The following is a 25227-nucleotide window of genomic DNA, read 5'->3' on the forward strand; positions in this document are numbered from 1 at the left end:
AAAAAGAAACACACACATACACAGTTGCAGTATTTGAAAAACCCTTATCAATGGCAATTGCCTCATCGTTCTGCCTGCAGATGTCATTGCTGCAGTCGTCCGCTTCGTTTCCTCCTTAAATCCCCTCTCCCTCCACCAATGCTTCTTCTTGTTCTTCTTCTTCGGCCAATAGACAATCAAAACGAGAAGCAGACAAATTTGGAATGAAAATAAATATAACATTAAATGAAATAAATGAAATGAAAATCTTCAGTGTATCGGCGAAACGCTGCAAAAGACAGCTTTGACTCAAGTCCAGATACATTTTTAACTTATCTATAGGACCGCAAGAGGTAATCACAAAAAAACAAGAAAACGGGTCAAGACACAAGTGAGGTATCGTAACATGAAGTAATTAACCCACTCCCGACGAGTATATTGTCCTTATGTCCGAATTAGGCGTGATACTTTAAATTTTGATTATATATGTATAGTCTGTCTCGAAAATGGATAAGGTAGCCCCAACCAATATGTAATATTTTGGAATATTACATCTTCTCTTTTTCAAGCTTTCCCTTGGCTCTATGATTGAGTCTCTTCTAGAGATTGCCCTTAAATATATACATCAATGCTAGACTGACAAATGATATAGTCCTTAAGTAAATCGGAAATGATTTATTTTCATATAAATTTACTTATGTTTTGGAAAGGGAACGAATGAGTATTATGCAGTCGGTTATGGTCTTACTGGAAACTCGTCTAAAAATTCATGTATAGCAGCTGCTCTTGTACTTATCGCGCGTAATTAAATGGAATGGAAGGAGTAGCGAAGTAAAGATGAATTCGGTGTAGATTGCATTGGAGAATAAAAATTCTTTGAATTAAAAACTGAATAATCTCAGTATATATTTTAATAACTGGCGCTAGCGTGCTAAAAGGTATACTTTCAAATAGCTTAAGTTTAGTTCGTCTCAGGCTGATCTTTATTGGAAAAGACAATACATCAGAATTCAATTCGATGAATGATCGAAACTCTTTTGGTTTTAACCGCTTTAACAACAGTGTAACTCTTATTTCCCAACTCCAATGGTTCTACTATTGTAACCCCACCCTCCATGCGATTATTCTTTCAAATGACTTCTTTCTGGGTAATACGTTTCTATTCGCTTCATATTGTAGATTGCAATAGACAAAAACTATCTCGAATCCTTCTAAACAAGTCGATATTTATTCGTTACAGGAGAATTGCAATACCATGAAGCTTCTATTTACATAACAGTACTCAAAGACTCTCCGATTTCCATTCGTTTCAAACTCATATTCAATGGGAACAAAAATTAAACGACCGTGGCTAGTTTTTAACGAATGTTGACAAGTGCATGGCAACAACTTTTCTCTGCACTTATTGTTGTTTTTGCTTTTCTTTCCCAAAGCACTTTACTAAAAGTTGACAAAAAATGTCGCACACTCTGAGAGGAAGGCACAAAAAAAAGAAAAAGAAAAGAAACGGAAAACTTGAAACTAATTTCAAACTTTACACTTGGAGACTGAAAAAAAGTGCATAGTGCAGTGCATCGGACAACAAACAAGCTGCGAAAAAAATTGATTGCAGGACAGATCGACTAAATGACTGACTGACTGACTGACTGACTGACTGACAGTTGGACAGCCGGCGACGATGTCGGCGGCGAGCAATGTCAAAACAAATGTTACAACAAGTGAACCACACGAGTGCGAGCGAGAGGGAGATAGCATGCGAGACGCGTTGGCGGCGCGTTTTTATGTTGAGAGCCGACGCCCGCTTGCCTGCAGCTGTGATTTAGTTGACGTGGTTGTTGTTGCTGTTGTTGGAAGTATTTGTTCCCAGCAAATAAAGCACCGCTGGCTGCACGCTCTCCCAGTCGCTCACTCTCCCACATCTATACGCTGTGTGCGTGTGTGTATGTGTGTGTGCACATGTTGCCTGCGGTTACCAGGCGGCTCAGCTGTGTCTGTGACGCGTCTCTCTCACTCTCTCTCTCTCTCTCTCTCTCTCTGTGTGTGTGTGCGTGTGTGTGTGCATGAGTGGTTAATGGAATAGTACATTGAAAATTGCCTTAATGCGCGTAGACACAACAACAATAACTATAACTAACTATACCCGCACGAAGCTTTAGGTCCCGCTCTTTTTCTCACTCTCTCTTTTTCCACTGTATCTATTTGTTTCCTTAAGAGCAACCAAGCAGTATTGAATCGGTCAATGCTACAAATGAACGCAACTGTTGATATTGCAGGTTATTTAGTTCGTTCCCTAATGAATGTCCATTGCTACTGGTGATAATCTCGCCCTCCTTCTTTCACACACACACACGCACACACACACACACATATGCAGCTGCTGCCTACTTCTGTTGCCTGGCAAATTGTATGTGCAAACAGTGGACGCAGACGAGCATCAAACTGCAGCTTCATTAGCGAGGGTTGCTCCTTGTATTCCTATGTCTCTGTCTGCGCGTGTGTTTGTGTGTGCACTAGACTTTTATTATTATTTTCTTTATTGTTTAGCGCGTTGTAATTGGGGTGCTGAGGGGTTCCTGCCTAAGGACTTACAATGTATGCATTCGCCCGGAAGACCTAAATTCATTCTTTTCGCTCTGCTATAGCATCGGGTTGCAAGTGAACCTGACGTTACCATCTGTGTCTGTGTCTGTGTGGGTGTGTGCACGAGATCAGCAGAGCTTAGCCGTTATCATGTACGGTAAACAAGAAAGGCACACGGCAAACAGCGAAATATTATAGACTGCATGTACATATGTATGTGTGTATGTACATGATTGTATGTCTGTATGCACATATATACGTATCTATGAGCATAGGTTTAAGAAGAGTATATTATAGTTACAAATTGGAGTATGAAAGAAAGAGTAAATAGTTTCAGGTTTGTTTTAAAGAAATAATATTTACCTAATTTTATTTTTTACTGAAATAACAACTGCTTAAGGTCCTGCTATCTTTAAGGCAACCTAAGATTGGGGTAGAAAGATATCGAGGTGGTTTATAAATTTTGGGGGCAAGATTCCGTCTAGATTCGGCCATGATTCAGGCTAGATTGGTGGCCTCTGAGTCCTTGCCTAATAAATTGTGCTAGCGAATTTTCAACTGTTTAATAAGCAAAAGTTTTAAATGCAGCTGCCATAAGGGATGCCATCGGAAGTAATGTGCAACACCTTAAGAACTCTTTACTTTTACGGTTCTTTTGTTCCACAAACAACTTCGTGTGCGTCCAAACCATTCCCGCTTGCTTCCTCTGTGTGTGTTTGGGTTTTGCATTAGGCTTTCGCTTTGATTGTGCGTCTTTTTAACCAACGTTGCCAGAGCTCCTTGGCGGCTAAGAGCGGGGGCTTGCAAAGTTTCGACCGTCTGGCCACATTGTTCAGCATTTTACTCTTAGCACGCCTTGGGGCGCAATAAAATGTTTAATAAATTGCAAAGTGCGCCAACAAACTAAGTAAAAGGAAAAGCGAAGCACAGTAGAAACAGAGAAAAATAAAGAAAGAGAGAGAGAGAGAGAGAGAGAGAGAGAAAGAGAGAGTGGGAGAAAGAGGGAAGCAGAGGGAGTCAACGACACATTGTGCACACATATTCTAATGAAGTTTAAGTGCAAAGCTTCGGCCTCCGCCACATACTTGGGCGGCTTCTGACGGGGCGTGTCTAGCTATTTGGCATGCGACGCACGTAAAATGTATTGAATAATTACATTGGGCGGCCTAACGGCATACGAAATGATGATGGGGCCGACAAGTGCCTGTGGCCGGACATGGCCTTTCCCCTCCACTCTCGCGCCCTCCCTGTTCACTCGCCCTTGTCTCTGTCTGGGTCTCCCTCCCGTGCGTTGGGTATGGCCACGCCTACGCGCATAATGAGCGCCAGTTCTGTAGCCGCAGGCATTGAAAATTTGTGCGCCGCAGGAAGTTTTTTGATTGCGCCCCATCTTCAAGATTGATGTATTCAAAAACCTCGAAATGCATTTCGTTCCAAAATTGAATTTCGCTGGAATACTGAGCATCATCATGACCATCATGATCAGCATGATCATCACCATCATCATCATCATCAAGAAGTTGTAATCGAATTCCAATTCCAGGCCGAGGTTGAGGGTGCGACGCATCTGTCCTCCGGGGGCCGATGGCCTCTAAGTAGTGCTAAAGTATCAATCAAAATGCGTGCGGGCATAATCATAAAATTACAATGAAATTTACGAATGCATCTACAGAACAACAACAACAGCAACAACTCAAGATGAAGAGGAAGAAGGTAAGAAACAGGCAGCAGCTGGCAGCAGCTCTGAAGAGGCGTTCAACATGGGAAACGCTTACCAAAAACCCAGAAAAAAAAAAACAAAAGATGATTTATCATTGCTAGTGGGGAGCGGAGATCCGAGGGGCATCCAACTGCCACTGGCCTGCAGCGTCTCTCAAACTTGATGCCTCGCGGTTGTATCCGTAGCGGAGCGAAGGAGTTCAGGTCGGAGCTGCTCAGCAAACCAATCAAAAAAAAAAAATAGTTCGACACGCACGAGCGTGTCACTGGTTGAATTGTAGTTCTACAAATTTGTAGGGAAAGCTGCTAATAATGGGCGAGCCTGCCAAGGATTGTGCAAATGATTAGTTAAAAGAGAATCCTTAAAATAGACCTCTGATATATGAGATTTCCTTAAACGATTTTCATTTGCACATAATAATAAAAGTAATTCTATGTGGTAATAAAAGCTCTTTGAGAAATTTCAAATTTTAAATGTGAGAAATTCTTAAACAAGAATTGCCTAGCTATTTTTGAGATACTTGCAATAATCTTTTGTATTTCAAATATACATATACAGTAGAATCCGGTTTTTAAACGAATAAATATTTCGGAAATATAATATAATTGCATTGTCCAAATGATCTTGATCTACTTAACAAAAATAATATTTTTTAGTAAAAATAAACTCAAAAAAACATAAAAATGTATATGACTTACTTTATAACTCAATTAGCTCAAGCGATTGCCTAGAAGATTTGCTCTGAATCTCGTCCAAGTTTATGTTTGACAGCTATGCCAAATAATTTTTGTTTGCCATCGAGAAACGTAAAGAGTGGCCGATAGAGAGCGAGAGAGAGAGAGAGAGAGAGAGAGAGAGAGAGAGAGAGAGAGAGAGAGAGAGAGAGAGAGAGAGAGAGAGAGAGAGAGAGAGAGAGAGAGAGAGAGAGAGAGAGAGAGAGAGAGAGAGAATTGATACCTAGTACCTGTTCAGTAAAAATTGAGTAAATATTTAACTCTTGATTTATTTAAAGTCAATTGTGTTGCTCAATATGAAAAATCTATGAAAATCCAAGAGCAAAGAGCTCGGAGTCAGGAGCATAAGCTCAAGCACAAATCCAAATCAAAGAGCTAAAGCAAGCAAGTGCTTTGCCCAACAAGCAAAAATCCTGCATAATTTAATTGTCTTGTTGTCGGAGTTAGTTAGTCTGGTCCGTACTGTCGTCCCTCCGGCTGGATTGTCTGCCTGTCTGACCGTCCGTAGTGTCTTGTATATAGTTGTTGTTCCATTCAAATGCATCTGCATCTACATATGCATCTGGATCTGTCTCTAGATTTTCTGGTAGTCTTGGCCCACAGCGTTGTTGCAAATTGTCTTTAATCCACATGCGACTGCCGGTTAACCTCCGTCTAGCAGCCGAGGCAGGTGAGAGCAGGTGCTCGTGAGTCAGTTCATAGATTGCTTTAGTCCACTGATACCCCGGAGTCTGGTTTTGCTCTTTTGCGGTGCATGTTCATCGTTTGCCAACCACAATTAAAGTGTTTACTTATAGTTTTATTGCTGAATGCGGCTCTTCCTCCTGCTGCTGGTGCTCCGCCTCCTCCTGCTACTTGATGTCGGGCATTTGGGTGTTGAGCAGACAACGGAGCATGAGAGTTATTCCATATTTTGACTACTTTATTGCAAGTTCGTGTCTGACTAGGTTAAATTTTAAAGTGAACTTGAATTTAAAGAGTTTGGGCGGAGCATAAATTGTCATAAAGTGAATTATGGAATTATATAAATGAAATACTCGCGGCAATGATATGATATATTTACATATGAGAAGTCAATTATGAAATACATACATATAAAGCTTAAGTTTCAACTGATTGATTCATCTTGTATGGAACGATGGGATAAAACAGTAGAATGTATCAAATTGAAAGAATCTTTCACCAGGATATTTTAAGATTTTAGAGGTGAAATTTGATTTATCTCCACTTGATTTAAAGCAAAGCCACAAAAAAAAAAAAAAAAAAAAAAAAAAAAAAAAAACAAGCAGAAGGACAATAAAAATAAAGACCAAAGGAAAAGTCTGAAAGCCAAAATCTGCAGCTGCTAAACCAACAAGTAAGAAGACTCTAGTCGAGACTGCTCGACTACGAGATCCCCTGAACCCTACAAGCAACTGATATTTCAATAATAATTAGCACCCACACACGCACTCATGCAAACAAATACACGCACACACACACACTCACATATACAGGCGATTTCGCTTGGGTTGCGCTGCAGTGTTGGCAATATTATGAGAACTTATTTGTTGTATAATTTAATTTCTAGACGTACGATCGTAATGAAACTTACAGAACGTAATCATAATGTTAAAATGTATGTGTATACCGAATCACAAGTCTCTAGTATTTGATATACGACTTTTACAAAGATGAGGGTGAGGGGGTGGATTTAGGGGTGGGGGGTAAATTTTAACAAAAATCGAAATTGTATGACATGCGTCTTAATATACATTTTAAATTTGGAGACTGTAGCGTGAAAGATGTAGGAGATATAATTTTTAAACTGATCTTCGATAAGGTTTTTTATCGATAAAAAAGTATCGGAATGAGTTATCGTTTTTTAGTGATAAACTCGATATCCGCGTGATATATACGGACATTTTAAAAAAAAGTTGAAGTCTCTAGCTCTTATATCTTCTGAAATCGACGCGTTCAAACATACGGACAGACGGACGGACGGACGGACGGACGGACGGACGGACGGACGGACGGACAGACAGACGGACAGGGCTAAATCGACTCAGCTCGTCGCCCTGATCAAGAATATATATACTTTGTGGGGTCTGCCACACCTCCTTCTGCCTGTTACATACATTTTAACAAAACCATTATACCCTGATTTCCCATTTTCAATGGGTTCAGGGTATAAAAAGCGGTAAGAGCTGAAACAAAGTGGAATTGACAACATAGCACAGAGATGCCACCACGTGGAGTCCCTAGCCTAATCCAATGGACATACAAACATTCACAATTGGAGATATGAGAGAACTATACCAAAACATTGACGACTGTCTGGCGACATGATTGAGGGCGCATCTGAATCCAAATCCATTAACATTAGAGCGAATGCGGCACATTAAATGGTAATAAAGAACTTCTCTGAGGAAGACTTGGAAAATTGTTATACAAGAATTTGAATTCACAATGACCCAAAATATGCTGCACAGAGAGTTCTACGAAAATGTCTCAAGTTGAAAATGGAACCAGACGAACAAAAAAGAAAAAAGAAGAGAGAGAAAAATAAAATTGAGAACCAAACCTCAGAAACGAGCCAGGCGATGGCCACAGCTGATAAATTCATTAAATGCCTCAAGAAAAACGAAAAAAAAAAGCCGAATATATACAACTATTGCAGGCGAGAGTATCTGACTGGATAATGCTCTGTTAACTTTTGTTTATCCAATTTCATACAAAAGCTGTTGAAAAGGTTTCAAATCGATGTCAATCTATTGAGACGAGGGTAATTTGATTCTAACTGTAAAGATACAGTGTTAACCCGAGAATAAATACGGATTTTGAAAAGTTTATTGCAATTATCAAGTTTCAATTAGAAGTAAATAATTACCAAATATTTTTTTTTTTGAATACAAACAACATTCTTTATAGAATCCACGTTAAAGCCCTATGACATAATACTCATATTTTCAACTAATCGATAGTAATTTTATGGTAATTATAAACAATTTGTATCAAGCTCCCATTGGGCGCATAGGCTAGTCTTATGCGACTCAGATGCATATATATTGCTATATATGGATTTTAGATTTCTAAATTACTGTGAATAATAAAAAACATAAAACGAATAGAGAGAGAGAGAGAGAGAGACAGAAAACATAACTAATATATGAGCGGGCATAGAAATACAAATAAAAACTAAAAGTGATAGAGAACCAGATTGATTAAAACTAATGTACTCGCTTGCTTGTGTGAGCGGGTATAGAAATACAAATAAATATGGGAGGGATAGAAAGACATGCACCGAAATTCAATACCTTTTTTTCTGAGGGTTGTTGTTCGTAGTTGCTATTATTGATGTTGCCTAGTGTCAGTTTGTTCGTTGTCGTCATTGTTATACCCTGAACCCATTGAAAATGGGAAATCAGCGTATAATGTTTTTGTGTAAAAGTATGTAACAGGCAGAAGGAATCATCGCAGACCCCATAAAGTATATATATTCTTGATCAGCACGACGAGCTGAGTCGATATAGCCCTGTCCGTCTGTCCGTCCGTCCGTCCGTCCGTCCGTCCGTCTGTCCGTATGAACGCCGAGATCTCAGAAGTTATAAGAGCTAGAGAGCTGAAATTTTTTGTGCATACTCGTGTATACCATACGCAGTACGAGTTTGCTTTATTTTTTCGATAACTCATCCGATAACTTTTTTATCGACAATAATCGAAAAATTGATTTTGTTTTTTGAGCCTCATTGGAGTACTATTAGACGTGGAGACTTCAGATTTACTGTGTATGTATATAGGATGAATACAAACATTTTGTAATCAACAGATTTTGGATACCACGCCCCCTTCGCCCTCAATTTGCAAAAAACGTATTTCAAGTACTAGAGACTTGTGCTTTGGAATGCACACACATTTTGATAACTACGCCCTGAAAATTTCATTAAGATCGTATGTTTACAAGAGAAGTTATTCACCAAGTAAATTCTCATACTATTGCCCACATTGCTGCGCAGCCCAAGCGCAGTCGCTGCTTACTGCGCAGTTAGCAGAGCGCGGGCGCGTGAGGGTGGATGCATGTGTATGTATGTGTGCGTGCATAAAAGAAGTGCAGAATGATAAGAATATCAGCTTGGAGGGTTCAGGGTATCTCCTAGTCGAGCAGTCTCGACTAGAGTCTTCTTACTTGTTGTTGTTGTGGTTGTTGTTGGGTTTCGCTGCAGAGCTCTGCTCTTTTCCCCCGTTCTTTCTATACTACTCTACTGTAAGAGCGTTATCGGGTAGTCGTACAAATGATTTCGATTTTGATTTCTCGTCCCCTCATTGAGAACTATAATCATTTTTTTTTCGCTCGCCCGATACAATCAGAGCTTCGTAGAGATAGGCTGTCATGTGTGTGGACTTTATTGTTACATTGTTCCGTTAATGCACAGCAACGGCTGCTGGGAGCCGGAGCTATGACTGAATCCGAGCCGGTACCAGGGGGGGCGTGACCAGGGGAGTTACGAAACCTCTTGGCTCACTTGCACTGCGAAGGAAAAAGTTTGTGGCCAATTGTCTGTGGACAATGTTTGGCTTCTTTGACCAGAAATTACGGCAAACACAAAATAGGACAAAATACTGAATGGAAATATGGGAATATAAGAAATACTAGAAATAAGCTGCGGCTCTCAATTGTGGGAAGCTTGGGAATGCCAAAATAATAAATTCAAAACACTTGAATTTTCAGTTTCATTTTCGAATATGAAATTCGCAAAGAGGTGAGCCTTGGACCAAAAAACAAAAAAAAATTTTACATACATACATATATAAGCCAACTGCACCAGCTTTGGGCGGTTGTGGACGTAGCCAAGAATCGTACGTGCGTGTGTGTGGGGGTGTGCGCAGCAGTCTCTAGCGGAACATTTACATATGAATAGCTGCTGGAAATCAAATGAAAGGCGACAAGATGCAACTCCAGCTAAAGCCACAGGCACCCAACACACACACAGTCACATATGCGACACCTCCACAATCCCAACTGTCATCTGCCATCGACTAAAACTCTTCGATTTGAAATTGCCAGTGAAGTATTAATAGCACAGCATTTGAATAACAATGCCCAGTGTGATGGTGGGCCGGAGGAGGCAAGGGGCAGCAAGATGTGAACGCTCCAGTTGAAAGGCCAATTTCTGTGGCATGTGCTCAGGTGCTCCTTTTGCCGAACTTTGATATACATACATAAGTCTGAAGAATGTGCACACCAACCAGTGTCATATCTATTGTGGCCAATATCGAGATTTTATTGTCAGAATGTTAGGAGGCTAGGATGATCATAGAGTTCTCCATAGTTCGATTGACATACATACATATGTATGAAGATTGTCATAACTAAAAGCAGATGAAATATTCATATACATATGTACATACATACATATGTACATACGCAGGTCTAAAATTATTATTTAAAAAAGTTTGAGGATACCTCTTCAGGAACGATAGCATTCGATCTTTGACTTAAGATCAATTTTTTCATTTCGATCCATTATTAATGGATGTACATACGTATATGTACAGATATACCTACAAATATAATTATAAATATGTATGTACATACATATATATATATGGTTTGAAAAAATGTTTGAGAGTAAAGCCTTCAATCCTCTGACAAAAAAAAGAGACGCAGAAGAAGAGGCAGCTCATTTAAAAATAAAAATTAAAGTCCTGATCGGATGAGATTATAAACAGTCGGCTGGTTAATTCGTAAGCTCGTTACTCTGATACTCAGTTAACCGATTTGCGAGCCGCTCATGGGGCAGCCATGTGTGGCATCCTCCATGGACCTCGGCGTCTGCCGAAAAGTTCGTCTGCGGATTGTGCGAATGCACTTAATTCCCACTGGATGGCTGTTATTAGTGTCTCTTCTGTCTGGCCGATCTCGCAGAGCTCTGCCAACAGCCAACAGCCAACAGCCCGGAGCCAACATTCAGTATTCAGCATTCAGCACTCCCTCAACTCAATGCAAAGGTTGCGGCTGTTGTTAATTTCTCGGAACATTCGCTCGGTCGTTCCACTATGCATAATCAGCATTTAAGAAAACAAAAATTCAACAGAATTTCTCCAGCCGAAGAATTCGTTTAAGGCAAAGATTAAAAAACCAGAAATTGTATATCTATACATATGTATGTATGAAACAAAGAACAGAAAAAAGGAAGAGAAACATTTTATAAGGCTCAGAATCAAAAAGATGCAAGCGTCATTTAGCTTAGCGTTAATAAAGGTCTTAACAGATTCTGCGCTAGGAATAGAGCACGATTGATAGCTCGAGTTTGAAAGTCGAAGTCGCTGGTAATTGAGATCTATTGTTCAGATAATTATTAGGATATGGAAGAGTACATGAAACCATTTAGAAATCCCGATAAAATTGTTATACTGTGTTACATATATTCATGACATTCAAATATACACCTCTGGTCTTGGACCCCATAAAGTATATATATTCTTGATCAGCACGACCAGCTGAGTCGATATAGCCCTGTCCGTCTGTCCGTCCGTCCGTCCGTCCGTTCGTCTGTCCGTATGAACGCCGAGATCTCAGAAGATATAAGAGCTAGAGAGCTGAATTTTGTGTGCATACTCGTGTATACCATACGCAGTACGAGTTTGCGTTATTTTTTCGATAACTCATCCGATCACTTTTTTATCGAGAATAATCGAAAAATTGATTTTGTTTTTTGAGCCTCATTGGAATACTATTAAACGTAAAGATTTCAGATTTACTGTGTATATACGTATGATGAATACAAACACTTTGTAATCAACAGATTTTGGATACCACGCCCCCTTCGCCCCCAATTTGTAAAAAACGTATTTCAAGTACTAGAGACCTGTGCTTTGGAATGTACACACATTTTGACCATATAATTACGCCCTGAAAATTTCATTTAGATCGTATGTTTACAAACGAATTTATTCACCAAGTAAATTCTCACCCTATTGCCCACACTGCAGCGCAGCCCAAGCGCAGTCGCAGTTAGCAGAGCGCGGGCGCGTGAGGGTGGATGCATATGTATGCATGTGTGCGTGCATAATAGAAGTGCAGAATGATAAGTATATCAGCTTGGAGGGTTCAGGGTATCTCCTAGTCGAGCAGTCTCGACTAGAGTCTTTTTACTTGTTTTATATTCGTTTATTAACAGTTTTTTTTTATAATAATATAAGATGCAAGTTGCGTGGTTGCTAGGATAGTGCACGATGCTTGCGGGACGGCCGTAAAGCATTGCTTCGCAAGCACTGTGCGCTACCTTAGCCTGGGACAACTCGACTTCTCATTCGCTTGACTCTGCGGAGCTTGATCATCACTGTGGCCGCGAAGGTGCTTGTTAGTTCCCAAGCTTCCTCCGATTCCAGCATGGTGTTGACAATGCTGTCCGCTCTGATGGAGCGGCCGACTGCCTCTTCCAGACGACGCCTCTCCTCCACGAACCGTCCACATTCGAAAAGAATGTGGTTGGCGTCTTCCACATGCCCTCGCTCGCACCAGGGGCACTCGTCAGATTCCTCGTGGCCAAAGCGCTTCAAATAGCTCCGAAAGCATCCATGTCCCGAGAGGATCTGCGTAAGGTAGAAGTTTACCTCGCCGTGCTTGCGGTTGACCCATGGTTCAAGCTCCGGGATGAGCGTGTGCGCCCACCGCCCGTTAGCTGAGCTATTCCACTTTCTTTGCCATCGTGCAATGCTGTTCGCCCTGATAGCGTTGAGTCGCGCAGGCGCGTGCGAATTTCGCTCCACAGCTTCGGCGACCAAGTACTCCAGTGGTACTATACCAGCTATGACGAGCGCCGCGTCATCGGAGATAGTCCTGAAAGCGCAGCTGGCTCTGATTGCGCTCAATCTGTAGATCGCGCAAATGCCCCGGCTGTAGCTCGGCGTTGCCATTGCTCTTGCCCATATGGGCGCAGCATAGAGCATGACGGACCTAATGACCTAGGTCCCCGCGTGTTAAGCATAATTCTCGAGAGAGCTCTACAAGAATCAGCTGCCTTTTTTTGCACATACTCTAAGTGCTCGCGGAAAGTTAATCTTGTGTCTATCATGACACCAAGATACTTTATCGCCCTCTTTGACGCAATGGTGACGTGTGTATGTGTGTGTGTGTGTGTGTGTGCGTGTATTTGTGTGTGTGTGTGTGTGTGTGTGTGCGCGTGTATTTGTGTGTGTGCGTGTGTTTGTTTGGATGCGTGTGTGATCGCATGTGTTTGTTTGTAGGCGTGTATGTGTGTGTGTGCTAATTATTATTGAAATATCAGTTGCTGGTAGGGTTCAGGGGATCCCGTAGTCGAGCAGTCTCGACTAGAGCTTTCTTATTATTTCTTCTATTCTGTTAACTTTAGTTAAGGGCCATTTAGGCTCATGACGGCAACAATGCAAGTTTTTTGCTGTGGAGCGATGTGTGGAATTGGAACGAACTGAAACTTATTGAAGACCTGTCAAAGCAAATGAAGTGAAACAATAAGCGACAATAGCTAAACAAGTGTACTCAATTCATGTACATACATATACATTGGCATATGCCTGCATATGTATTACATATGCTTTTGTGTGTGTGTGGAATATGAATACGCAAAAGGCAAATAAAAAGTCAAGTCAAAAGCAAACGCAAAAAGTGTCGTAGGCGTTGTCACTATGTGCATGTGTGTGTGTGTGAACTACATTTCGTTTCTCTCGCTTGTTTATTATGATGTGTAGTCGTCTATGTGTGCGTGTATTTGTGTTTGCATTCGTAGTGTTGTGTGTTCTGCTATTTGTTTATGCTACGTTCGTGTTGTCTGTGGTCAGTTTTCAGCTCTATTGTCGCGGAAATGTCGCGACTCGTGACGCCGCCGTGCGACGCGAGGCAACGCTTCGCATTGTTTACATTTATGTGTGAATGTATGCGTGTGTGTATGGGTGTGCGAGTGAGTGTGGAGCACGACGAAGACGTCGAAAAACAAAAGCTTATCACGGAGAGTAATCGAAATTTTGATTTAGATACATACAAGTAATGAATTTCAGCTTACAATTCGTTTCAAATATAATAAAAATGTTTGAAAATGAAAATGTTTATAATAGACAAAAGAAATTCACAACAAAATTCACAATACACAATGCACAATTCACTACAAAACCACATAAATACTCACTATGGAACGAAAACTAGTGAAATTTATTGCGAAAATTAACTGCATACAGTCAAGGAAAAAAGTCAAAGTACACCAATATCAATATACATTTTTCAATATTTCGGTTTTTCGCAGCGGAAATTTAAGATGTGTATGCCATTATTCAAAATCATAATGAATAAGTCGAAATAATAAAAAAGTATATAGTTAACATAGAAACATAGATTACAGACAATCGAATATATAATTAAATATCACAGATGCAGTTAATATATGTACATATGTACGTATGCATTCTTAGAATTAAACTCATTTAGCTTTGTCCAATAAGAAACAACTGGACAAGGATCAAGGATTGTAAATTGCCAAGTTGCTATAACATGTGAATATAGCCATATTATATACGGGATTATGTAGTACATTTGGTACAATAATTATTATACTCATTCACGAAAGTATATTGATTTTGTGCAATGTCCGTCTTGCTGTCCGTCCATCTGGCCGTATGAACGCAGTTTATTTCGGCGCTATTGAAGCTAGATACTTGGAGCACATACTCGTGTATATCTCAGATTTATAAAGTGTTCAAATTTTTCCGATCCGCCCACTAAGGGCGTGGCAAATAGGAAATATAAATCGGATAAAACTGTATCTTCTAGAGTTTTAAAGCTTGAATGGTAAAATCTTGCACGTGAGCTAATGTTATGATTCTATAAGGATTAATGAAAATTATATGTCTACGCCAACCAGGGGCGTAACAAATCGGATCTGAAGATATAGTGATTTTTTAAATTTTGCTATATTTTGGACACTATTGATGCTATGGACTTAAAATTTTATATATATACTTGGGCTGACCATCCAAGACAAAAAATCTTAGACGGATATATGTCCGCCCACAGGGGGCGTGGCAAACCGCAAAAGTTTATACCTCCTAAAGTATAAGAGCTAGAAGATTAGATTGTTTGGTTACTAGTAACCTCCACTATCTATGGCCCAAAAATAAGGTTTACGCCTAAAGAGGCCCCTAAAGAGGGGCGCGGCACATCGAAAAATACCCTGCAATTTTCACATTTTTACAGTGTAAGTATCCAAGTTTTGCAGTTTGCTTACCGTTAGCTCGTTCTAACAACCGGCCAAAAATGAAGTGTCTATGCCCAATAGGGCGTATGAGAGCGAAACTCTTAGCTACTAAATTGCTGATGGGATGTGAATGAGTATTCCGCGATCGGTAACGCTCGACTGCAACGTTCTTACTTGTTGTTTGAATTTGTTTTTATGTTAGTTATAAAGTATGTTGATCTCAAACGCAGATATAAGATTTACTTTACAATTTTATACAAAGTCGAATAAAATATGTTGTATTTTCGTTGGATTGAAGTTAAATAGTATTCTAAATGCCTATTTTTGAGTCTCACAACATATTTTGATCTACCTTTAATAAATAAAGTTGTAGTATCATCATTGATTGCAGTAGAGCATTCCTTTGCCACATGTATAAATCAATTATTATATTATTATTATATTTATTATTAATTCCTATTAATAATTAATATTCGCAGTTTCATTTCATGTACAGAACTCACAATAAGCTGATTTTCAGCGGTCTCCAAATACTCGGCCACCCCATGTAGAGAGTTGGCTCAGGAAAGAGACTTTTCTGTAAAAATTGAAACTTTCGTGGCAGCCCTCGCATTAATAATTACACACAGAGAGAGAGAGAGAGAGAGAGAGAGAGAGAGAGAGAGCGAGAGAGAGAGAGATAGAGAGAGAGAGAGGAAGAGAGAGAGAGAGAGCATGAACATTTATGTCGTAATGTCAAACTGATTTACCGATTTAGACTCCACCTCATTCGCTCGATCCTCTCTTCGAATGGAAAGCTCATTTTCTATTTGCTTCAAACGAGGATCGGGGTATTTGGTTATTGGTACAATCCGACTAATGCAGCCCTACTCGCTCAAAATGAAGTTCAACAATTTTGTGTCAAGTTGTCATATGGGGGAAATGCTTTAAAGTTTAGTGAATGTTTGGTTTTAATGCTCGTTGCGAGCTCTGTTTCTTAATCAACTACAGTCCTATAATGTTTTCGGCAGTTCTTTATTGATTGTCAAGTAAGGTAGGTAAACAACTGTCACTCCAGTGAAGCCATGCAACTAATATCAATTCCATTCCAGCCAAAAGCCGAACCCTCTGTCAATCTGGGACATTGCACCAAATTCCACACACTCACACGAAGCATGAAGCAACGGCCAGTAAAGCAGCTACACAGAACTGCCCCGATACCAATTTGTTGTCGTGGTGGGTAGCATCTAATGAAATTAAATGTATCAAAGACAGACAGCCAACAACTGAGTAAACACACACAGCTGAGAGAAACGGGGGCGGACGACTTGACAACTGGGAGCTGGGAGATGGAAGCTGTTGGACACCGAGTTGAAATCGCTGCTGGCCAATACACTTGAGTGATTGAACATCAAGAGAAGTTCAGAACTAGTAAACAGCAGCGAGTAATCAGCGCCTGCACTGAACTATATGAACCAGAGGACTAGCTGGCTGGAGGAGCAGAGAGGTCGCACACTTTGCTAGTGGGTAAGTGAGAGAATGTCCCAAGACTGTTTGGTACGTGACTAGGAACATTATTGTTTGCTTATCTACACTTAATTGCTTCTGGCTACACTTAATAATATGGTATTGCACACACACACACACAGACAAAGTCTCTCGTAGCCACAACGCCATCGTCTTTGGGCTCTCGTCATTGTGGTAAAGTTCTCTTTCCCGCTCCCATTCTCCCATTCCCCCGTTCCCCATTCCCTGTTGCCTTCGCTTCAGCTCTCCTCTGCGTTGCTGTTGCTCCACCTCCTGATTTAACTTGTTGTCGTTGTAGAAGGCGGAGTAGCTGTGCGGGTGGGTGCAGTGGTGCGGTGGTTCTGCTACTGCTGGATCTGGTGCCGGCCTGGCCGCATTGTTTGTTTCTGACTTTGCGTTGGTCGTCGTTGTCGTCGTCATCGGCCGTTTCTTTTATTTTTTTATACCCTGAACCCATTGAAAATGGGAAATCAGGGTATAATGGTTTTGTTAAAATGTATGTAACAGGCAGAAGGAGGCGTGGCAGACCCCACAAAGTATATATATTCTTGATCAGGGCGACGAGCTGAGTCGATTTAGCCCTGTCCGTCTGTCTGTCCGTCCGTCCGTCCGTCCGTCCGTCCGTCCGTCCGTCCGTCCGTCCGTCTGTCCGTATGTTTGAACGCGTCGATTTCAGAAGATATAAGAGCTAGAGACTTCAACTTTTTTTTAAAATGTCCGTATATATCACGCGGATATCGAGTTTATCACTAAAAAACGATAACTCATTCCGATACTTTTTTATCGATAAAAAACCTTATCGAAGATCAGTTTAAAAATTATATCTCCTACATCTTTCAAGCTACAGTCTCCAAATTTAAAATGTATATTAAGACGCATGTCATACAATTTCGGTTTTTGTTAAAATTTACCCCCCACCCCTAAATCCACCCCTTCACCCTCATCTTTGTAAAAGTCGTATATCAAATACTAGAGACTTGTGATTCGGTATACACATACATTTTAACATTATGATTACGTTCTGAAAGTTTCATTACGATCGTACGTCTAGAAATTAAATTATTCAACAAATAAGTTCTCCTAATATTGCCAACACTGCAGCGCAACCCAAGCGAAATCGCCTGTATATGTGAGTGTGTGTGTGTGCGTGTATTTGTTTGCATGAGTGCGTGTGTGGGTGCCAATTATTATTGAAATATCAGTTGCTTGTAGGGTTCAGGGGATCTCGTAGTCGAGCAGTCTCGACTAGAGCTTTCTTACTTGTTATACCCTGAACCCATTGAAAATGGGAAATCAGGGTATAATGGTTTTGTTAAAAGTATGTAACAGGCAGAAGGAGGCGTGGCAGACCCCACAAAGTATATATATTCTTGATCAGGACGACAAGCTGAGTCGATTTGGCCCTGTCCGTCTGTCTGTCCGTCCGTCCGTCCGTATGTATGAACGCGTCGATTTCAGAAGATATAAGAGCTAGAGACTTCAACTTTTTTTTAAAATGTCCGTATATATCACGCGCAGATCGAGTTTATCACTAAAAAACGATAACTCATTCCGATATTTTTTTATCGATAAAAAACCTTATCGAAGATCACTTAAAAAATTATATCTCCTACATCTTTCAAGCTAGAGTCTCCAAATTTAAAATGTATATAAAGATGTATTTTATACAATTTCGGTTTTTGTTAAAATTTACCCCCCACCCCTAAATCCACCCCCTCACCCTCATCTTTGTAAAAGTCGTATATAAAATACTAGAGACTTGTGCTTCGGTATACACATACATTTTAACATTATGATTACGTTCTGAAAGTTTCATTGCGATCGTACGTCTAGAAATTAAATTATTCAACAAATAAGTTCTCCTAATATTGCCAACACTGCAGCGCAACCCAAGCGCAATCGCCTGTATATGTGAGTGTGTGTATGCGTGTGTTTGTTTGTATGCGTGTGTGTGTGCGTGTATTTGTATGTATGCGTGTGTGTGTGTGTGCGTGTGTGTGTGTGTGTGCGTGTGTGTTTGCTAATTATTTTTGAAATATCAGTTGCTTGTTGGGTTCAGGGGATCTCGTAGTCGAGCAGTCTCGACTAGAGCTTTCTTACTTGTTTGTATTCAGTTTTTTTTTATTCCAGCTTGAAATTTGTTGCATCATAAAAAAGAGACTGGGGTTGAGCTTCTCGCTGATTTCTTCTTCAGGGCTTTGCCTATTCAACGAGCAGTGCTATTTGCTTGAAGCGCTGCTTCGTGTTGTCTTTCGCTGGACCAGAATTTTTTCGTTGTGCCATGAAAATTTCATTAGAATTGGTTTTTTATTTTGGATCTCAGCGTTTTGATGGATTTTTAGTAGGTACAAATTGTCCGCTGCTAATGGAGCATGAGGCACTTGTCTGTGTGTGTGCACTAGTATGTGGGCTGCTTTATGGCATCAACTTTTACGGGGGTTGCCGACAAGGATCATTAGGTCAATGAGAGGTCTGAGCATTGGGACTGATGTGTCTTTTAGACTCGCATTTGACTGACCAAAAAGGTAAACTTCTCAGCAGGTTCATAAAATATTTTATTGGTTCTCTCGCTGCGTTTGAGCTAGTTTCTGAATTCTAGTTTCTTATGAAAAATCTATTGTAAAAACGCCAAGCTGCATGGTAGGGCAGACATCTTACTGGAAAGCTGACTCATCTTTATGAGTGGAACCTTTACATATAATATTTTAATTAGTATTGTTGATAAGATTTATAATACTTGAACTTTCTATATTTGACTAAAAAGTTTTTTCCTCATATGATCCTTAAATTACTGGGAATTTTCATTAGGAAAATAACATGAAATTGCAAGATTAATCGGATTTAACCTTCGCTCGAATCTATTGTCTTGGGCATACCATATCTTCTATTCCTAGTCTTTCTTGTTATCTTATCACTCATTTTCAATCACTTCGGGAAATATCCATCAATAGCTCTATCGTGCGCTTTCCTCAGTAGCTGACATTCTAAATGTTTCATACATCTATCACTCAATACACACACACACATCAGCTTTACCCTACGGCTGCTTTAGCTCCTCATCAGCCCTGCATTGCTCTCTTTTTCCCGCATTTTGCAGCCCTCTCCTGCTGCCTGCCTACTAATTGTTACGAGTTTCTCCATCCCTCGCCCCTTCTGCTCCCCTGTTGCTCTCTTCCTCTCTCACCCTCAGTGACTTATACAGGGTTTCGAGTCTGGCTTGGACAGCCACGCGCTTCGGTTTCTGCTGTCAGCTGTTCGGCACAGCAATTGAAAATGCAAAATGGAAATTCCTCAAGCTGTGCCAATAGACCCGAATGACAATTGCTAATTTAGCGCTGCTATGACTTTTAGAGTTTCTCCCTTCGGGCCTGCCTCTTGCAGTGCCTGCAATTAAGGGCGTGTCGGCATCCCGGAAGTGCGTGACTTGCAATGGTTGCCGCCCATTGGACCCAAGTACCGAGAGTATGTGTGCGCCTGAGTTGGGGCAACTCTTTAAATCAGCTGGGAAAATTTGTAATTGCGGAACGGGCAGGGGAGAAACTGTAATCGGGCCAATGAGCATTTTATTGACAGGACTCATGAGTCGATTTTTAAATATGGCCAAGGAAAAAATGTAGAAAACTTGAATGAAGTCAAGCAATCACACATATGAAAAGGCAAATCCCCCTTCATAATGTCCATAACATGTGGTCCCAGGGCACACCGTCTTTGCGTTTTGGTTCGCGTCTTTGACGCCTGTCATAATATAGAAACTGGGGCGTATCCCGAAATAAACCGGATATTATTGTTTTTGTTGCTTTGCGCTCATTTTTCTAACGTCTCTTCAACTTTGACTTTGATTTGAATTTCTTTTTCATTTTCGTTTTCGTTTTCGTTTTCATTTTGATTTTCGTTTTCGCTCTTGTATACGCTTTGATATTTGCTGTGCGGAACAAAAGAAAAATACTTTTCCCAAAAGTTCTTAGCACATTGACAGTTTCGGAAGTCCAAGTCAATGGATAGTATGCAAGAACCTTTGTTAAGATTCAGCATTATTGACAGTTTGATCTCACAGCTTCGAGCTCATATTTCCGGAGAGCTAATATATATTTCGTTCTTAATGTTGTTTTACGTTGTCTTACCTGCAAAGAAAATACAAATATATATTTGCGATATTACTTTAAAAAAATATTTTAAACATGTGCCTGAATGAATTTCTATTAAGCATGTTCAGTTCTTAGGTTATTAAATTATGCTATCAAATAAACGGTTGAGAGTTTCCAAATCAAAGCAATGCTATCGATGCATATATGAGTTTTCTTTTATATCATAAGCCCATGGATAGTTATAAATCAAAAGAAAAAACTATAATAATAATTACTTTATTTTATTTTTATCGATTTCATTTATAAATTTATAAAGCTGATGCTAAGAGGAATTTAATTTAAATACAAATCCATTTTAATATTTCGGCTAATTTTCAAATTTAGTTTTGAGGAGAAAGGGCTTGATGAAAGGTCGTAAGAGCAATTTACAGTTTATTGAGAAATTATCATTAACTTCATTTAAATATACTAAATAGGTAACTTGTTTGATTTCACGCCTATGGAATATAAGAGCATGGTGTAGAATACGGCTAGACTCATCATTTTTACTGAAACATTGATGTACTGCTTAAAGAACTTGCTTTTGACTGCACTCTAATATTGTGATATCGTATGGGAGGAAATGTTAATATTTCGAAAATTTGAAGAGTAAATTAAACAATTGTTCAGATACCTTTGGCTGGCTGCCTAGCCATAACGGGCCAGACATCTGTGCGTTGCAATCAAAACAGGAACAATAAGCCAGACCCAGAGCCTGAGCCAGGGCTATGGTTGGGAGTTCACCCCGGAGTAATCCCACGCAAGACCGGGCGATTAACCGAACCGCACTGGAAATTGCAGTCCAAAAAGAGCGCAGATAACAACAACAGATATCAGGCAAGAGCAGAAGCAAAAGGTGAAGCGAAGAGTCGGCAGCAACGAGAGAAACAGGAACAGGAACAACAATAACAAAAGCGACGACCAAATGTGGGCGCTAAATGCAAAATGCAAATAAAACAATGCCAATTAAAGCGATAGGCGTACCGCCAGCGGGAGGGATATGCCAGAGCTGGGCATACGCTACAGATACAGATAAATGTAGATATACAAATAAAGAAAGTGCACGCATGAACCAAAAGGCAAGAGGGCAGAGGCCAAATGGCAACATAGTCAGCGCCAGAGCTGCCAACGTCTGCAGCCCTCAGGGCTCAACGACCTAAAGCCCAATTGCGATTGCCCCAGACAAGCAGACAGACACATACATATATATATATATATATATATATATATATATATATATATATATATATATATATATATATATATATGTATATATGTATATATGTAGATATACATATACGTATATAAAAATAGGTATTTTAAATGAGATTAAGGCATAAAAAGTTGTAAAAACACACCACAAAGTCAAAGACTAGAACTGCGTTGTCCAATGACTAACAACAGATACCCTGTAGAAGAAGAAAGTTATGTGTAGAGTAGAGTGTAGAAAATATTGAAAATAACTTCAAATGTCAATTTTTTAATGAGTATAATAAATATTTGAATGATATATTGTTGTTGGACTTCTAACCATTTCTGAAACTTATTATTTTTCTTCACTCCTTATTGTATTTCAATTACAATTTGATTTCCATATATATTGAAGACTATATTTCCTCGGGTTTCTCCCTTATATTTCCTCTTGTTATTTATTTTGTGGTTTTGTTGATAAGTTTTTGAACTTAATATTAAGATATTACCAATCAAAAATTTACAGATTGGGTATCTGTTCTCTGCATGACGTAAAACGGAAGTGAAAATGCACTAGAGAAAAAAAATTGAAGGAGGGGTTTCGGGTGGCAGTTGCACGGCTAACAACTGTTAAACTCCCACGATGTCAATACACCGGACGGAAAAGCAACCCTAAATGCTGAGCCAAGCCCTCGCATATTGTTAACCCCTGGCAGGGCAAACTCAATGATGCTTAAGCCGTAGCTAAACCTATTGAACGACGAGTGCAGCACGAGGCAGGGCAAGCAGAGGGTGCAGAGGGTGGCTGGAGGGTCGTCGGAGGAGCGGTCTAACGCCTGCATATTTGCCCGTTTTGGCGTGACGGTCAATCAGTTTATAACAATAACAACATCTGAAGGGTTAACACGTGGTCCGCAGACGACAGTGCACAGTCCTCAGTCCTCAGCCCGGGCATAGAACCAGCTCTGTTGTCCATCAGCCTGGGCTCAATGGGCGTCTGAGTCAGCTTTTCGGTTAGGCATTTCGCATATTCAATTAGCCGCCGGTGCGCTGCAGCTCGCGCATTCGCAACTAGGAGCCGCTGCCACTTGTTTGCATTTCTAATGCAATTTGCGGCTACAATGCTTTCCTTACCGCACCACCCATAAGCGAGCCAGCCCGCCAACCCACCAAACACCCACCCACCCAACCACAGCAAGTTGTCCGAACTTGTGTATGGTGTGTCGTGTCCATTAACACCTTTGATGGCCATAATACATATTCATTAATTCGCTGTACGCCGACCCATTCGCATTCGCACACCACGGACGACAATGTAGGCGATGCCGTTCACAATGTACGGCACGTCATATGGTTTTAGGGGAATGGCTGCTCTTAGGATAGGGCTAGAGGGTTGGTGGTCAGCAGGGCTAACCGGAGGGCTGCTGCGTGCGCCTGTATATCAAATTATATGATTAACTGTCAAAAGATCAAACCCGATAAGGCAATCAAACAGTTATCTATTTGACCTCTTCATCTGTGGTGCTGCTCTGTTGCTTATACCCTGAGCCCATTGAAATTGAAAAAATGGAAATTGTTATCGACTAAAAGCGTTATCGAAAATCAGTAAAAAAAAACGTACATCTGCTATATCTTTAAAGCGAGAGTCGCCAAATTTCAAATGCAGATTCATATGTACTCTATTCGATTTCGATTTTTGTGAAAATTTAACCGCATTACTATATCCACCCCTTCGCCCATATATTTGTAAAGGACGTATTTCAAGTACTAGAGACTTGTGGCTTGCAAATGGAAGCATATTCATGTCATAATCATGATCTGTAGGAATCATGAAGATAGTCCACCCACAAGAAAAGATTATTTCACAGTTAAGCTCCCGTAGTAAGCCCACACTGCAGCTAATGCGTGTTTATGCGTGCGTGCGTATGCCAGTGTGTGTGGCATACACGTGTACGAATAATTATTGAAATATCAGTTGCTCGAAGGGTTCAGGTTATCTTGTATACGAGCAGTCTAGTATTTATGGACTCTAGCTCTAAAGGTGTAGGAGATGTAAATATAAAGCTGATTTTCGATTAAGTTTTTAATCGATAAAAAATAACGAGATGAGTTATCGGTTTTTGGAGATAAACTCGATATCCACGCACAGACGGACGGACGGACGGACGGACGGACGGACAGATGGACAGGTCTTAGCTCGTTACCCTGATTATGAATATATATACTTAATGGGGTCTGCCACGAAAAAATCATTTAACTGTGATTTCCCATTTTCAATGGGTTCATGGTATAATAAAGTAATATAGTAGAAGAGCTAACAATAGAAAGGAAAATATAAACAAGTAAGAAGGTTGTAGTAGAGACTGCTCGACTAGGAGATACCCTGAACCCTCCAAGCTGATATATTTTTATCATTCAACACTTCTTTTATGCACATATACCTCACACGTACTAGTACGCGTTCTGCTAACTGCGCAGTAAGCAGCGACTGCGCTTGGGCTGCGCTGCAGTGTGGGCAATATTATGATAATTTATTTGTTAAATAATTTGTTTTGTAGGCGGACAATCTAATTGAAACTTTGAGAACGTAATAATAATTTTTAAATGTATGTACATTCCAAAGCAAAAGTCTCTAGTACTAGAAATGCGTTTTTACAAATTTGTTGCGAGGGGGACAAGGTATCTAAAATCTGAAATTACAAAATGTTTGTATGTTATCGGTTGATGTATCGAAAAAATAAGACACACTTGGACTGCGTATGGTATACACGAGATTGCATGCCAAATTTCAGCTCTCTAGCTTTTGTATCTTCCGAGGTCGACGCACTCATACAAACGGACGGACAGACAGCCGGACAGGGCTTTACCGACTCAGCTTGACGCCCTGATCAAGAATATATATACTTTATGCGGTCTGCCACGCCTCCTTCTGCCCGTTACATAGTTTTTCAAAACCAATACACCCTGATTTCCCATTTTCAATGGGTTCAGGATATAACAAGTAAGAAAGTTCTAGTCGAGACTGCTCGACTACGAGATCCCCTGAACCCTACAACCAACTGATAGTTCAATAATAATTAGCACACGCACACACACACACACACACACACGAATACAAACAAACAAACGCACACACATACACATACAATAGGCGATACACATATATAGGCGATTGCGCTTGGGTTGCG

At 40.2% G+C, this 25227-nt stretch overlaps 1 protein-coding gene and 1 long non-coding RNA gene across 4 annotated transcripts in view; both read right to left on the reverse strand.

Moving 5' to 3' along the window:
- The window catches only part of jing (AE binding protein 2 jing), a 212147-nt gene that overhangs the window by 16872 nt on the left and 170048 nt on the right, over window positions 1-25227 (reverse strand). Inside the window, exon 1 of one of the 3 annotated variants that reach the window (XM_089261441.1) lies at window positions 20738-20762. The exons of the other annotated variants lie outside the window; for them this stretch is intronic. The gene's annotated coding sequence lies outside the window, so the exon portion shown is untranslated. Of the gene's footprint in view, window positions 1-20737; window positions 20763-25227 lie in introns of those variants that run through there. 3 annotated transcript variants of the gene reach the window in all.
- The window catches only part of LOC149091227 (uncharacterized), a 101601-nt gene continuing 95150 nt past the window's right edge, over window positions 18777-25227 (reverse strand). Inside the window, exon 3 of the long non-coding RNA XR_016196986.1 lies at window positions 18777-20527. This is a non-coding gene — a long non-coding RNA (uncharacterized LOC149091227). The remainder of the gene's footprint in view (window positions 20528-25227) is intronic.

This window comes from Drosophila navojoa, chromosome 5 (assembly GCF_054131105.1).
Source record: "Drosophila navojoa isolate 15081-1374.11 chromosome 5, UAZ_NAV_1.0, whole genome shotgun sequence".
Lineage (NCBI taxonomy): Eukaryota > Metazoa > Arthropoda > Insecta > Diptera > Drosophilidae > Drosophila > Drosophila navojoa.